Below are 15,941 nucleotides of genomic sequence, written 5' to 3'. Positions count from 1 at the left end.
TCTGAAGTTGCAGTGCGTGGGAATGCACTCCAGGGGAGCCTTTGCTGATGGTCCTGCGGAACTGCTTTGTAAAGTGGCAAGGTCCCATAGTTTGTTAAATTGGGTTAATTGCCCACAACTAGCTAACTTTTACATGGTTTTGTTTAGAGCTTGTATTATCAGATGCAGAGTTTGCTCGGGAGAGTTAATTCTGTCCAGGAAGGCACTGGCAGCAATATACGGGAACTTTCAGAGATAAGTGCAGACATTTTGAATGTTAAAATGTTATTTGTTAATTGTTAATATAACTTTTTAGCATGGGTTATCAGACTTCTTAAATGAATTTTATTTATTTGACATCTTTAACAAGATTGAAGTGACTTTTAAAAAATCTTTGAATGTATTGACTTTATCAATCTTTATCTGACTTCTTTAATGTTTCAATGTAAATGACTCTTTAGAAAGATTGAAGTGACTTTTTAAAAAAAATCTGATGTTTTAATATCCTTATATGCACATGACATTGTAAGATGACTTCAAAATAACTGAGACTATCTTTCTAACAGGTACTGAAATACATTAAAGCCTGTGAGAAAGGAACATGCCTTTACAACTCTGTGAACCAGTTTTATATGGTTTCTGTTATATGCCAGCCCAATACAGGGATCAACAAAGAAGAGTCAGGCACCATGCCCAAAAGCTGATCAGGAAGCACTTTTGCACAACTTTGCCCTGCAGGAAGGACTGACCCTCCACACCACAGATGAGATTGTGGCAGCAATAGATAAAATAGAGGATCCCAGAATGGATGTTGCTGAAGCCATGCCACATTATTGACCTGAGGAAGCCACCAGCTACAGCTGCCAGGGTGGCTAGAGAGCAGCTAATAGCTGATTTGGATATTGAGAGTGGCAAAAGTACTCCCTCCCCCAGGAAATCAGAAAAACTGATGGAAAGTGAAAAGTGACATTTTATTTTAGCAGCAAAGACTCATTGCCGAACAATGTAAATTTAAGGCGCCTAGTGCAAAACTTTTAACACCATTTGTGCTAATTAACTATGTTTCTACTATGTAAACTGTTGTAATGTTATAATGGTTCATGTTAATAACATTATTTTGAATACTTTAGAATGACTACAGGCTGATATGTAAGTACAATAACCGACTCAAGTTGAACACAAACAGTAATTTATAAATATAACTCTCAATAATTAACAGAACACTGCCTGGTCCTCTCTTCATACTCATTAAGATCCTTCAGAAAGACCATATAACCCAAGTCAATGAATGCCTCAGGAACTATGAGGCATCTTACTCTAAACAGACTTTCAAAATAAACATCACTTTGTGCCTTTTTGGTGAATTGGATGAGATTTGTTGGGTGATTCAGAAACAATTTCACACTTCTACTCTGTGGGGTGCAGTTAAGTGATATTTACAAGCACATAGGCAACTAAATTTTATGACCACTTAATGTCATCTAACCCTGAACACCCCATCCACCTGCAAACAAGACCTTTGCTTCATAACCTTTTAAATCTTAAATGAAAAAATTTCCAAGAAATCCACAAACCCTGGCAGATCATGTTAAATCATTTCTTGTGACATTGCTCCACGGTCTGTGGAACAGTGCTGCTAGCAGTCACAGCCTCTGTGACCTTCTTCCACACCAAGGTGCTAACTTTTCTAGGCACCTAATACATATCATTACTGATAAACCAGTGATACTTTGCCTCCACCTCATTGAGAAGTGTGCTGAGGTCTTCACTAAAGTTACAGCACAATTTCCTCTCATCTGCCTTTTGCACTGCCATCAAATTCTCTGGTCACTATTATTCCATGGAAGACAAAACAGGTCACTGTTGGGAATAGGATTGCTGCATATGGGTACAACTATGGAATGAAATTATCAATATTCCACGGGACATAATGGTTTCTCTCCTGCTGGGAGAAGAGGAAATGTTGGAGCTGCGAGAATGGATACATATTTTGGATTTTGTCTAATAGGTTGCATTGAAAAGGTACATATGAATATTAAACAAATACCTGCGCAATTAATTAAGATCTTAGACAAAGAGGCCAGCAACCATTCTTTGTTACATTTTTCCTTCTGATTTTTTCTATACAATACCTTCTATTGTATTGTTTCTCTGTGCATTCTGTTTAAATATTTTCCTCCCATTTTTGAACTTTTTTTCTGTCCATTATTCTTACCATTCTTAATTTCTCTATTCATTCTGATCATGAAGGCACTGCACCTTTTGGCTCTCAATTTATACCATTTGTTAAGCTTGCAGCAGCAGAACTCAGTAGTACAGTATGCTGCTCTTAGCTGGAAGAAAAATGTACAATTTTGCAGCAAGTATCAGAAGTGTAATCAGAACTGTGGTATGTGAAGGGATTTTCAGTTTCCTCTCTTCACCTCCCCAACACCCAATCATTTATAAAGAAAAGAAGGAGGTCTTACTGATCTCTTCTATATATCACTTGCATAATTTCTTGTACTTGATTTTCTAGTTTCAGATCATTTCATTTTTCATGCTAATTTTTTCAGACAATTCTGTGATCATCAGCTGCGAGTGGTAACAAAAGATGTGATAACTTGACCGTTGTTCTGCTTATTGAAGTATGTAGAAAGCTAATGATTACATTTGTTTTTAAAGATGGTTCCCATGAATATTCTAGTATATATTGGCTGGCTCACTAATTTTTTTCAAATCAGATCATGCTTTGGGAAATCAGCTTTGTTTCTTGTTTTATTCTCTTTTATTTTGTAACTTCATGGTATGCAACTTCCTTCACTACTGTAACACACAACTTACTCATTCACAAACACATTATTGCCCAGAATTTACTGGAGTCTTGTCATTCTAATGGCACAGCTATGGTGTATAACTTGTTTTATGGCACAAAAGTCACAGGTGTAAATGACTCACACCATTGCTTATGCCATGATAAGTTTTCTTAAGAATCTTGCATGCTCTATTTTCATTGGCAACATTTTTTAATTTAAAAATGATTTTCATAGCTTTGCTCCCTTTAAAATCAATGGTGATTTTTTAAAAAGTACTCTGTTCACTAATGACTCTTTTTAAAAACATGTATTTTGTTTATATTTCATCAATAAAAGAACATAAAATAATTAAAATATGGCAATATTGCAGAAGGTATAATAGTATGAGATCCAGAGACAAGAGACAATGTGCCAACAACCCCAACCCCTAAAATACACTCATTCATTCTTAACTAATTCTTGCAGATGTATTTTAATTCGTTGTTTGATTGACTAGATTATTTCTTGTCCGAAAACTGAGGTCAATTTCATGTTTACTTAAAGTTCTTAAATAACCCAGCTATTAAATCTTTTAACCATAATTCAATTACTGGAGTTATCCATTGGCAGCACCACTTATGATTCACCACTATTCCAATCAGTACTGCAATAAATCTTGATGTAAATTTGCCACTAGAAGATCGGAGAGCACAATAGTTTCATCGTCCATATCTCCATTGCAGTGAACATGATTGCACTGCATATATATGGATACATATTGGGTCATTATTTGCTGTAGCAGGGCAATTAACATTGTATGCTGTTACTTCGACTTGCTCGTGCATGTTTAGGTTTTTAAACCTTTTGCGTGGCAAATTCTTGAAAGTGTAATCTGACAATGGTGCAGCAAGATAAACGGAACCTGAATAAACATACAAACATACATACAAACATGCGAATGAGGAGCAGGAGTAGGCCACTCGGCCCCTCGAGCCTGCTCCGCCATTCAGCAGATCATAGCTGATTTGTTTGTAACCTCACATTCCCGCCTAGCCCCGATAGCCTTTCACGCCCTTGCTTACCAATAATCTATCCACCTCGGCCTTAAAAATATTCAAAGACTCTGCTTCCACTGCCTTTTGAGGAAAAGAGTTCCAAAGACTTAAGACCCTCAGAAAAAAATCTCATCATCTCTGTCTTAAATGGGCGACCCCGTATTTTTAAACAGTGATCACTAGTTCTAGATTCTCCCACAAGAGGAAACGTCCTTTCCACATCCACCCTATCAAGATCTCTAAGAACGTTACAAGTTTCTATCAAGTCACCTCTTACTCGTCTAAACTCCAGCGGATACAAGCCTAGTCTGTCCAACCTTTCTTCATAAGGCAACCCACCCATTCCAGGTATTAGACTAGTAAACCTTCTTTGAACTGCTTCCAACGCATTTACATCCTTCCTTCAATAAGGAGACTAAAACTGTACACAGGACGAACAGCTGTGGGCTGAATTTTACAAGTGCGCCGCCACGACCTGCGGCGCAGTCTGATGGCAGCATGCATCCTGCACGGATGCACTGTCCCTGAGCACCCATGATATTACGTGTGGGGGCAGATTAAATAGAGGGGGCGGAGTGGCCGACCCCGATGACGTAGAGGAGGTGGCCAGCGCGTCCCTGGCAAAGGTGTCCAGTGCCACCGCGGAGGTGCCACTGCCATTTTTAAAGGGCTTTAAGCCCTTCGCAAAAATTAGAATTTTTAAAGGTGTATCAGTTTTAATTTTTATTAAGTAAAAACTTATGTGCTGGAGGCCCTTCCCCAACCTCCCCCACCCCACCCCCCACAATGGTCATTTCATTGCCTGAGATAGCTAAAGCATGCCTTTTTCCCTACCTGAACTTTACCCCACAACCTTCTAACTTGTGCCCTTCAACCCCTGCCCACCATCCCCACATCCAATCAAAAGTGTTTTCCCAGCTTCCCCACCCCTCCCGCCCTGAAAATTTTATTCCTTCCCCCTCCCCACCAGGTTATCGCCTCAGAGCTCTGTATTACTGTGCATTTAAATATATAGATGAAGGGCCCGTCGCCAGGCAGCATGGGTGGGGGGAGAGGGGTGTGCTACACCTGCAAGGACTGAGAAAGACATGTAAATTAGAGTGGGTCAAATCAGATACAGAAAGGAAATACTTTTTAAAATCTTCATCAACAACTAAAACCTTAAGGAATTAGACCCAAACATGTAACAGTTAATTTTTATGTGCCAGAAATGTTGTTTGGCAGTAATTGACATTTATTGCATGCTTAAAAGGGTACTTAGACTGGAATGGACAAGACTCAGATTTCTGTGGTGAGATTGGTTTGTAACCAACTTCATGCTGTTCAATACACATCAATGATGAGACAGACAGCAAGATACCACTTCTGCAAAGGCAATGGCATCTTGGACAGCAACTTTTTGATATCCATATTTAACCATGCATCTGCACTTCAATTGAAGTTGCTGTACCATTTGTGCATAAATAGCAGTGAGCACCACTAGCCTTACTGTTATTTTGACAGAAATAAGGGAACTTCAGAAATCAATAGAAGTATGCAATTCCATTGGGACGTAGACAAATAATGAGAAAAGACTTCTACTCACCCCTCTGTTTTGCTGTGAGTAAACAGATTACCTAGTATGTGAGCCATACGTGAGAAAAATCTCCAGTTCAATTCTTGTATTAATTTGTCTCAGTTGGGACAGTATTTGTATTTCAGCCTCTCGAGACTACAAACAGGACAAATCCAGCAGAGATCCTGCTTCTGATCATGATACACAGACCCCTTGTTGGAAAATGTCAGGTAAGAAAAGAATCTTGAACAAGCTTTGATCTCACATGACAGAGTTACCTTCTAACATGCACCATCCACACTCACACACAAAGAGCAACTGAGTGAGACTCACTTATAGGAATGTAAAGTACAATTAAACTGTCTGCAATTAAGTGGAGTAGAATGCACCATATGAGTTTGTCCCAAAATATAAGGTGGTAAAATTATGGTCAGGAAATAGATAAATGGGCAAAAGAATCCTAAGTTCCATTATGTTTCCAAACTGTTTAAAGAGCTGTGAGGATACCATCCAATAAATAACAGTTTAGAATGCTAAACATCTTCCAAATAAAGATACTTAATATTTAAACTTCATTTCTGATATTTCTAGTAGAGAAGTCATGGGACTAGAATGAGTACTGATTTCAGCACTGCTCCTGATGATCATCTAGTTATAGGTTTTAGACTGAGTCAATTTGCTGGTGGTGCACTATCATATTAGGAAGCTAATATTGTGCCGCACAGTAAAATGTAATAATACGATGTACTTTGAAATGTATGAATTTCTGTCAGCAATATATTCAGTATTACAAAAATGTTTAGTATTAATACTTATTGTTATATTTGCATTAGAATATGAATGATAAAGTTATTTACGTTGCCATGCCAACTTACTTAAATGATAATTTTCTTTAATCTGCTGACTGGAGATCTGAATTTTTATGTTTTGAAGAATTTCTTTTTTAAAAGACAAAAAAGATTAATGACTTTGCTGGTAGCTTAGGATGGCCACCTAATTTGCAAGACTGGGCTGAACTTTACATGTCCACCGCCGAGAGAGGCGGCAGACGTAAACTATGGCGGTCCGCCCGTGCGGATCATCGGTCGCAGAACCGTGATATTAAACACGGCGGTTCATTTAAATGGCTGGGCAGACCTCTCCCCTCCCAACACCGCTCCCTGATGAGGTGACAGTGTGGGAGGGGGGGTGGTGGCAGTCCGTCCCCGGCAACAGCGTCCAGAGCCATTGCACAAGCGCCAACGCCATTTTTAAGGGGCTTCCAGCCCTTCCATTTCATTTAAAAATTTAAAGATACAGGCATTTTAAATGTAATTTAAAAAATTAAATGTTTCTAGAGCCTCTGACAAACACCCCCCCCCAATAACCAGACAACTCATGCTGTGCCCTCTCCCCCCAAAAAATATTTACCATGTGTACCTGACCTTTGTCCCCCACCCAAAGTTCACAAACGTATCTTTAACCCTTCCCACCATCCCATCCACCAATCATATTAGTTTAACTCTGCTCCCCACTCCCGCACAGAAAAATCTACCTGCTCCTCCTTCCCCCCTCCCTCCGAACAGAGATCCGAAGGCACGGGACTGCTGGCCACCAGCACAAATATCGGAGCAGAGCAGACAGTGGGAGCATGACGCTCATTATTGCAGGTGTTTACATTTTTTTGTACATGTAGATTTGGCTCCCATCGCCGAGCGGTGGGGGGGGGGGGGGGGGGGGTCGCCATGAGGCCTCGCCGCCGCCAGCAATATCAGACCTGGCCTTCCTGGCATCGAAACCCACGGCTGGCCTCTCCTGGAGGCATTTTCCAGCACCCCACCCCTGCCCAACCATGACCCCCAAAATCAGGGGGCCTATAAAATCCAGCCCACTGCATCCTGTGAGGAGGGAGATGAAATGTCTGCTCATTTCCTAGCAAGAACCAAGACCCAGGAAGTTTAAAGGAACTACCTGTTCTTCTTAGCAAAAAGAAAAACACTGCTGCTATGTTTGAATCACTGAGTGACTGTCATGTGACAAGCCCCTCACCAGCTGTGGTTTTAAGTTTGTGTTTCTCTACAGCAGAGGAGAAGCTTCTGGACTCTGACACATACTGACCCAAGTGAAGTCCCTCTCTCTCTCTCCCTCTCTCTCTCTCTACATTCCAGCTTGAAAGCTTCAACTTCTGCCTGTTGACAGAGTCCGGCTCTGGCTACAATCAGAAACCCCGTTGGAGGAAATCATCCACATCGCTGTTTCCATGAGACCCACTGAACCAGCCATCTACCTCTTCAAACTAAAAGCCTCAGGACCACTGAATTCAGCGGGAAGCCAAACGAATCACTAAATGACACAGACTTTATGCCCCTTTTTTTCTATGGACTCTAACTCAATCAAATTACCTTTCCCAATTCTAACCTATTTGTGTGTGTATAAACCTCCAGTGTGTGTGTGTCAGTGCAAGTTGGCACATAGTTTATTATTTTCATTAGTTCAGTTTAGGTACAATAAAGTTAACCTCTTTCATTGTTAAACCCAAGAAAACCTGCCTGATTGGTTCTTGTTATGAGTATAGCAAGTATGTAATCAAACACCTACTGAATTGGCCAGTACATCCACTTTAAGAAAGAATTAAACCTGTTGTGATCAAACAAGGAGAGGGAACAGAGAGAAACCCTTCGATCCCTCCTCACTTGACCATAACAAAATAAAAGTGAAAGAACTTCATGCTTCGAAGCATTAAAAGGTATTTGCTTCACCATTTCATGAGCAACACAGTGACTTTCCTAAATCATGTATCCAACATTTAAATTCTATCGGATGCCCCTAGTTATATCGTAAATAATTCCCTCTTGCTTGATCAGATCTCATCACTGATAGCTAGAAAACCACTTTCCTGAAGATAGCAAATCATAAATTCACTGGATTAAGCAACCTTATTTACCCAGTGCAGTTGGATCTCAGACAAAAACGCTCGAGATACAGATTAAAGTTAGAATGAATGGATTGACAGGGTCAAGGTTATTCTTTTGCTTGACACTGCTAACAGAAAAAGATGAAGAACTAAAGAGATTGATGTTGATTGGAAAGGACAGAAATAGATGAAGGAGCAGAGAGTGATAGTGAATGGAAGCAAAAGTGAAATGCTGCATATAGAAAAGTAGTTACATCAGATTGTACTATCCACATTAAGTTATTTTTAAAACTATGAGTCATGCTTCCACTGAACAATTCTTTTTCCAAATAGTACTAAGTGTACAAGTATGAATTGAACAATAATACTGAGAAATTCTACAAGTGCCATGAGAATGAAGATAAATTAATCATTGGAAGAATTTTATGAGCATTTCTAGGTGACCTTGTTGTTCAGCCTCCAATCTCAAACAGAAAGTGCAGCACCTGCAGAAATACGAAGGACTAAATCGCTTAACAGTAATAGTACTTGCACTTATATAGTTTCTTTCACAGCAAACTGTCTCAAAACAATTTACACAATTAATTACTTTTGAAGTGATGACTAATGTCATGCAGCCAAATGGGTGGCACACAGCAATAGCTAAACTACAAATGGGCTGGTCTTTCCTTCATGGTGGGTTTACCACCAGAAGCCGCAGACTTCCAAGCGTCACTGTGATCCTACTTTTATCACTTGCAGGCTCCCAGCACTACCTGCTCCTTTTATTAGCAGTTCACTTCAGGCGGTGGGAAATCTGGCACTGCAACAGTATTTAAGTGGCTGCAACATTTTCAAGGGAGGGTCAGCAATTATATGTGAGTAAGAAATTGAATTACTGAGAGGTTGTATATATGAAGCTGCTGCAGCAGGACCTAGAGCCCTCAAATATTCTGAATTGGCATAAAGATTTTGTTATCATAAATAAAGCAAAGGAGGTATTTGGCACAGAGAGAAAGAGGTCAACAAAAGGCAATATACAGGCCCAGTGAAAGGATATGACCTTGACAATGAGTAACCTGTTTGGCTACTCAGTGGCAGACAATGTTGAATGGCCTGAAAGAGTAGTGGAAGCAAATTCAATAGTGACTATCAAAAGTCAATTGGATAAATACTTGAAGGGGAAACATTTGCAGGGCTATGGGAACAGGGACTAACTAAATAGCTCCTTCAAAGAACTGGCATAGGCACAATGCGCTGAATGGCCTCTTTCTGTGCTGTATCATTTGTCATGCAGGCCCCTACCTGCCAAGAATGAGGCACATATTATTTTGCCACATGAACATTAAAACTTAAAATTGCAAGCCCCTGACTGGAAAGATATTTGCATGGTAACAGACAGTATTGGAACAAGGGACAAAGGACCATGCTTTGACACATTCAACCAACTTTTGATTTTGATTACCAGACGTTGAAGCATTCCAGGTTAACTACTAAGATGGCCGAATACACAGAAGAAGTGGTCAGACCAATTTGGTCACATGATTGACTGACTGTTTGAGTTTTTGAATTTGAACTTCCAACAGGGAATTTGTGATCAGAAAGCTTTTCTCCTTAACTGGAAAAGACCTCTTGTGGCTGGCTTGCCGTAGCCTCTCCTCACACCAGCATCACGAACCATTGAAGACATATGAACACTAAGAGAGAAAAGTCTCCTACAGTGAACAAGGTTTAAGAAGAATACTGGGCCCCAACGAAAAGTAAGAACTGTCTACAATAAAGGAATCTACGGCGAGCTGGAAACACAGAACAGTAAACAAGAAACTCTTCTGAAATTGCCACAAATGTCTCCATTTTATTTTTCTTCTCTTTTCTGTCCCTATTTGCATGTGGGCATGGCATGTACATGCTAACATGGGCGCATTGTATATCCGTAGGCGTTAACCGTATTAGAGTTTAAGTTTGAGTAAGTTTAATAAATTTCACTTTTCTTCTTTCAACCTAAGAAAAACCTGCTGTGTTCATTTCTTTGCCTTATAATTGGAAAGCTGTGAACAAGGATTCACAAAGGGGGAGCTCAAAACACAGTGTGTTTAAAATTAAACCCCATTACAATAAGACCAGGTGAAGACAGCAAAAGACCCCTAGACACCTTTCTCAACTGGCTGTAACGTTCTGAAGAGATCCTTGTGACCCATCCCTATGTTCCCGGACTCCAGGTCAAAAGAGATGTTACGACCAGAGGAGAAAGGTGTCTAGGGGTCTTTCTCAGCCTTCATCAAGTCTTCTTGTAACAGGCTTTAATTTTTACTTTTCTAATTTTTAATTTTTAAACTCTAATTCGTTTAACGCTGATGGATACACGCCATACCCCACGCTAGCATGCATACATGATACGCACATGCAAATAGAGACTGAAAAGGGAAGAAAAAATAAAGCACAGAGGTTTGAGGGAATATCATAAGAGTATTCTTGTTACTGTGCTTCAAGCTCACTGGAGTCCTTTTGTAGGTAGTTCTTGTCTGTAGGTAATTCTTGCTTTTCGTTGGGGCCCAGTATTCCTCTTAAACCTTGTTCACTGTAGGAGACTTTTCTCTCGTGGGATTCCTGTGGCTTCAATGGATTCCAAAGCGTCCCGAAACGTTAACTCTGCTTCTCTTTCCACAGATGCTGCCAGACCTGCTGAGTGAATCCAGCATTTCTTGTTTTTGTTTCAGATTTCCAGCATCCGCAGTATTTTGCTTTTATTATAGGAATTAGAGAGTTTGGTGTTTATTCTGAGGTACCAGATAGGAGACAGCCGCCTAAATGGATTAGTACTGAAAAAGTCCTTGCAGGTGGGACTTATAAGGCTAAAGCGAGGCTAGTTGCGAGGGGTTTTGAAGAGCGACTGGGTGATACTGATGTTAGAGTGGACTCTCCCACAGCTGGAAAAGTAATCTTGAATTTATTTTAGCTCTTTTGGCCACATATTCATGGGAATGTAAATCAATTAACATATAAGCTGTGTTTCTTCAGGGTCATACCTTTTAGAGAGGAATGTTTCTAAAACTACTTAAAGAGGCAGCAGATGCAGAAGGAAAACTATAGAAACTAAACAAATGCATCTGTGACCTTAATGATGCTTCCTGGGCACAGTATTTCTTGGTGAGATCCGTTTTGCTGAAAATTGGTAATGTTCGACTAAAAGTAGATCTCACAATGTTTTATTGATATATAGGGAAACTTTCAGGCATCTGGTTGTGCACTCAGACTAGACTGATGCTAGTTTTGATGTGTTGGAGTTAAGTATTATGATGAAAAACTCAAAAGTTGAGATTGTTTTAAGAGTAAATAAAACATTAATAAAATTAAATCTGGAGAAATGTATACTGAAGTTCCCATCCTTAGGTGACCCAATAAAATATGAAACTAATCATCTTTAGTGATGGTTCACATGTTAATCTTGCTGATGGGTATTTGAGTGCAGCTGGTTCCATAGTATTTTTGATGGCTGAAAATGGGAAATGTTGGGAGGCTAAGAAAATAAAAAGAGTCATTAGAAGTACTTTAACTGTGGAAACACTGGGTCTTGTGGAGGCAGTGGGAATAGGGTTCTATTTGCCAAATATTTTAGATGAGATTCTGTACAAAGGGCAGACTGAAGATGTGATACCCATTGTAAGTTATGTAGATAATTGTTCCTTGTTGGATAATACACACTCTACCAAAAGTGTGTGAAAAAAATTACGGATTGATATTGGTGGATTGAAACAAATGTTGGAGAGAAAGGAGAGCTCCAAAATTAAATGGGTACATGCAAGTCATCAACTATCTGATTGTTTTAGAAAAAGAAATGCTTGACAAAGAAATTGTTATGGGTCCTATAGGAGGTGTGTCTCTCAATGTAATTCTTTGTACAGAATATGGAATTTATTTTGATTTGTTTTGAAGTATTTTTGTATTGTATATTCTAAGTTTTATTTAAAGTAAAAGAATGGAATCTGTTAATTATGTTTAATCATATGCAGGTGGAGGGTGCTAATTTGGGTCTTACTTGAGTATACATAAGGAAAAAATTCGGAAACTCGGTGAAGATTTGAGTAAGGAGCTGCATGTTTGTAATCTTTTGACTTCGTAAAATAAATGTAAGACTGCATAAAGATTGGTTCCAGCATAATCCTTCAACAACAAGTTTTCTGAAGTATAACATTAACTACATATGTAGTTTTGATGCCATAGTGAAATATTCTATCAGAAATAACAAAAAAGACAAGAAGATTAATGCCCTTACAGGTGTTGGATCATTTCAAATAAAGATTGAAATAGTGTCTGAACAATTGCATGCCAGTGAAGTGAACTGAATTTATTTCCCCCATGAGTGAGCATTACACTCTGTTATTGCGTGAGAAAGCTTAGCAACTTGTCTATTTTTTCCATTTAAAGAAGCTGATGCTAATTGACATAGATTTGGAGCACATTGCTAAAATTTGCTATTTGGCTCACTATCAGGGACAGCTGCACCAGGTTAAATGTTGCACTAGGTTAAGAAAATAACATGCCTTGAAGTTATAATGTGTTGAATTTGAAGTGGTATGTTGTGTGAATTATTCATTAGCTTGTCATTGTAGAAAAATGATATCACCATTTGGGATGCACTTGAGCTGTCTTTGGCAAATCATTTTTCCTAAATTAACTTTAAAGGGTTTTGTTTTATTGTCAGCATTAGCCATAGATGTTTAGAACACAGAAAGAGACCAATAAGCACATCATGTCCACATGTGCTCTTTTCTACAGCAACCCAAAACTAATCCCACTGCCTACACTTTCCCATATCCTGGAGACCTCTTGGGCAGGTATTTGTTCTGCCCTTGGAGGCGGGCACGAAGGTGGGGGGAGCAAACAAAATGGCATGGAGCACAGTTCCCAAGGACGGCCTTCCTGCCCAAGCTAATTGAGGCCCTTCAGTGGCCAGGCCCTTAAGTGGCCAATTAATGGTCACTTAAGGGCCTCTTCCTGCCTCCACCTCAATGTTATTGAAGATGGAGGTGCCAGTTGCTGTGGGAAGACGCCATCAGGTAAAGCCTAGTGGCTTCCTAGCAGGGTCCAGGTGTCTCTCCTTTGGGAGAAATCCATGGCCCCCCCCCTACCCTCACTAACACCCTCCCACCCCTCCACCAAGGCCTGTCTGAATGGCCCTAGTGCCTTCGACCCCACTTACCTCTCCCAAGTGTTCTGTCTTCGAACTGCAGGGTCTCCTGCAATACTGGCAGTGGCCATGACTCTTGGTGTCGCTGCCAGTACTGCAGAGCTGCTAGCCTTACAACTGGCCAGCAGTTCAAGAGCCAGGAGCTCGTCCCTTAAAAGGACAGTGTCCCGACAGTGGGCAGTTAATTGCTTGCCCACCGTGAAATAGCAATGGGGGTCCAACAGAGGGCTGACTCGAGGTCTCCCCCCGCCTTCCAGCCCGTTGCCAGCACCCCAATCACCTGAATAAAATGTGGCCCCTTATGCTTCAAATTTTATCTAATTTTTCATTTAAAAGATGCAATTGTCTCTAACTTAAAATTCGTTGCAACAAATTCGGTTAAGTGAGTGGGCAAAAACCTGGCAGATGGTGTTCAATGTGGGAAATTGTGAGGTCATCCACTTTGGTAGGTAGAATAAAAAGGCAGATTATTATTTAGATGGAGAAAGACTACAAAATACTGCAGTACAGAGGGATCTGGGTGTTCTTGTACATGAAACACAAAAGGTTAGCATGCAGGTGCAACAAGTAATTAGGAAGACAAATGGAATTTTGGCCTTTATTGCTAGGGGGTTAGTGTTTAAAAATAGGGAAGTCTTGTTACAACTGTACAGGGTGTTGGTGAGGCCACCTGGAGTACTGCGTACAGTTTTGGTTTAAAGAGGGATATACTAACATTGGAGGCAGTTCAGAAAAGGTTCACTAGGCTGATTCCTGTGATGAAGGGGTTGTCTTATCAAGAACAGCGAACGAGGTGAGGCCTTTATTCATTGGAGTTTAGAGGAATGAGAGGTGATCGTATTGATACATATAAGATTCTAATGGGCTTGACAGGGTAGATGTTGAGAATATGTTTCCACTGGTGGGGGAATCTCGAACTAGGGGACATAGTTACAGAACAAGGGGGCACACATTTAAACTGAGATGCAAAGGAATTTCTTCTCTCAGAGGTGAATCTCTGGAATTCTCTACCTCAGAGAGTTGTGGAGGCTAGGTCACTAAATGTACTTCAGGAGGAGGTAGATAGATTTTTGAAATCTCAGTGAGTCGAGGATTATGCGGAGCAGGCCCAAAAGAGGAGTTGAGGCCTGGGACAAATCAGCCATGATTTTATTGAATGGCGGGGCAGGCTTGAGGGGCTGAATGGCCTCCTCCTGCTCCTATTTCTTATGTTCTTATGTTCTAATGACATAGAATTCTATGCTTCAACAACCCTCCTTGTAAAGAAGTTTCTCCTAACCTCTCTCCTCACAATCAATGATAATTTGATGATCCCATACGATTGACTCTCCAGGCAGAGGAGGTAATCGTTCCTTATTCACTCTATCAAAACTCTTTATAATTATAATGAAAACCTCATTTAAATCGCCTTTTAGCCCTTGCAACTCCATTGGAAATAGTTCCAGTATCTCAAAGCTCACTTCATAAGTTCCCATCCAAGCACCATCCTGAACCGACATTGTACACTTTCTGTGGTTTTAATATTATATAATGAGCACCTGAAAACCGCACACAGTACTCTAACTGTGGCCTAACCAATGTTTTGTATAAATTTTCTATTACTTCTTTACTCTTGCATTTGATACTTTTATTAATAATACGAAAAATGATGTTGCCCTTTATGGCTTTATCTACCTGCAGCCACAAAAACTTAGTGTTTTCAACATTGCTGTGGTATAATTTTTTTAACCAGTTAAACTATTCTTTGTGTAAAAACTTTGAACTGATTTCATTTTGGTCTGAAAAGGGATGGTAGCATGATTGATGTAGTGTATTAAAAGACAACCTGAGAGCAGATGTATTCTAGGAAGATTCTGTAAGCAAAAGGACATGAAGCTTCATGGCGGTGGTATTCTGTGTGTTAAAAGATAGCTGGTATAAGGCCACAGAAATATTCAATTAGTGTAATTACTGGCAAGGAAAAAATAATACAATTGAGGGCTATCTGTCATTTGTTAGAATTAGATATTAAGATGTAGAAATTAATTAAAACTAGGTGCTCTATTTTCTTGCTGTTACCTTGAGAATTTCATTAACTATGCTTTCAATTTCAACCCTCACCTCGGTTTGATCCATCTTTGACTCTTTCTCCCCCTTCCTGGGTTTCTCCTTCTCTAATCCTAGTGATGAGCTTTCCAACACAAATATACTTCAAGTTCATGGACTTCACTATTACCTGAATTTTTTCTTTGTTTCATTCATGGGATGTGGGCGTCGCTGGCTAGGCCAGCATTTATTGCCCATCCCTAATTGCCCTTGAGAAGGTGGTGGTGAGCTGCCTTCTTGAACCGCTGCAGTCCATGTGAGGTAAGTACACCCACAGTGCTGCTGAAAAGGGAGTTCTAGGATTTTGACCCAGCGACAGTGAAGGAATTGCGATGTAGTTCCAAGTCAGGCTGGTGTGTGACTTGGAGGGGAACTTGCAGGTGGTGGTGTTCCCATGCATTTGCTGCCCTTGCCCTTCTAGTTGGTAGAGGAC

The 15,941-nt window shown here is 40.1% G+C and overlaps 1 pseudogene; it reads right to left on the bottom strand.

Annotated features, from left to right (window-relative positions):
- Window positions 1-14,922, bottom strand: part of LOC137375027 (nucleolin-like) — a 50,196-nt pseudogene extending 35,274 nt beyond the window's left edge.
- Window positions 14,923-15,941: the final 1,019 nt, after the last annotated feature.

Source organism: Heterodontus francisci, chromosome 11 (genome assembly GCF_036365525.1).
Source record: "Heterodontus francisci isolate sHetFra1 chromosome 11, sHetFra1.hap1, whole genome shotgun sequence".
In the NCBI taxonomy this organism is placed as follows: Eukaryota; Metazoa; Chordata; class Chondrichthyes; order Heterodontiformes; family Heterodontidae; genus Heterodontus; species Heterodontus francisci.
Note: the sequence above shows the minus strand (reverse complement) of the source record. Positions and strands in the feature narration are given on the sequence as shown.